At 42.0% G+C, this 1,485-nt stretch overlaps 1 protein-coding gene across 1 annotated transcript in view; it reads left to right on the plus strand.

The window, feature by feature from the left end:
* Positions 1-1,485, plus strand: part of DNAJC7 (DnaJ heat shock protein family (Hsp40) member C7) — a 42,686-nt gene that overhangs the window by 36,118 nt on the left and 5,083 nt on the right. The window lies entirely within an intron of this gene.

Raw genomic sequence — 1,485 nt, forward strand, 5'->3', positions numbered from 1 at the left:
TTTTTTTTTTTAAACTTCAAATTATATTACATTTCATTGTGTAAGACTTAAGCTATAGTAGCATTTGTGTCTTGTGTTTGTGGTGCATTGGTGTTTTATTTAACTTAAAAAAACTTTTTTTTTTTTGAGACAGAGTCTCTCTGTCACACCAGGTAGATTACTATGGTGTCCTAGCTCACAGCAAACCTCCAACCTGGGCTCCAGCGATCTTCCTGCCTCAGTCTCCTGAGTATTTGGGACTATGTGGTGTCCACCACAACACCTGGCTAATTTTTCTGTTTTTAGTAGAGATGGGTTCTTGTTCTTGCTCAGGTTGGTCTTGAACTCTGAGCTCAAGTGATTCTCCTGCCTTGGCCTCCCAAAGAATGCTAAGATTACAAGCATGAACCACCATACCTGGCCCACATTGTTTTTTGTTTGTTTGTTGAGACAGAGTCTTACTTTGTCACCCTCACTAGAGTGCTATGGCGTCACAGCTCACAGCAACCTCCAACTCTTGGACTTAAGCTATTCTCTTGTTTCAGGCTCCAAGTAGCTGGGACTACAGGCTCCTGCCACAACACCCAGCTATTTTTAGAGTGGAGACTAGCTCAGGCTAGTCTCTAACTTATGAGCTTAGGCAGTCCACCTGCCTTGGCCTCCCTGAGGATTACAGGCATGAGCCACTTTGTCCAGCCCCACATTGTTTTTTAAGTTGTAAATCAAAACATTGCCAGAAAATTCAGATACTCCTAAGATGCTGGGCTTCTTTTCTGCCAAGCACATTGGTAAATTGGTAACACTCCACTGTTCTGGACTCCAAGGCTGGTGGGTCTTGGTATTTATAAAGATGGACTTCTGTGGTAGCAGTAAAAACTGAATCTTTTATGCAGCATTGAACTGTATTACATGATTGCTTGCCCTTTTTCAGCTGATGGCAGCTGTCTCTAGAACTTCTGCCACAGTCTGTTTGATTGGTAGGCTAGTATTGATACCAGTGATATTATCAGGACACAGAAAATGCCACTTGCTTTTGTTGTGGAAGAAACACTTAAAAGGTCTGGCAATCCGCCCGTCAAGCTAGATTCCTCTCATCTTGAGCCAGGGCAGCCCCTCCTTTTTTGTGCTACCAAAATAGAAGCAAATCTGTGTTTAGAGTCTCCTTTTCTGTCTTATTTATCAACATTTCCTAGATTGATTGGTCTTAATGGAAGCCTTTGCCAATAGCCACCACCTTAAACTTGATCTCTCTAGTGGCTCACTAATCCCACTTTACTCTGGATTGGAGCTAGCTCTGCATGTTTATAGCACTGTAGGTTTCAAAGCTCATTCATATGTATTTATTCCACTTTTCTCTTATGTGTCTCAATCTTGAATAATCAAATAAGTGCCTTCACATTGCCTTTTCTTTTCTTTTTTTTTTTTTTTTTTTGAGACAGAGCCTCAAGCTGTCCCCCTGAGTAGAGTGCCATGGCATCACAGCTCACAGCAACCTCCAACTCCTGG

Source organism: Otolemur garnettii, unplaced genomic scaffold, assembly GCF_000181295.1.
Source record: "Otolemur garnettii isolate 467f Iridium unplaced genomic scaffold, OtoGar3 scaffold00018, whole genome shotgun sequence".
In the NCBI taxonomy this organism is placed as follows: domain Eukaryota; kingdom Metazoa; phylum Chordata; class Mammalia; order Primates; family Galagidae; genus Otolemur; species Otolemur garnettii.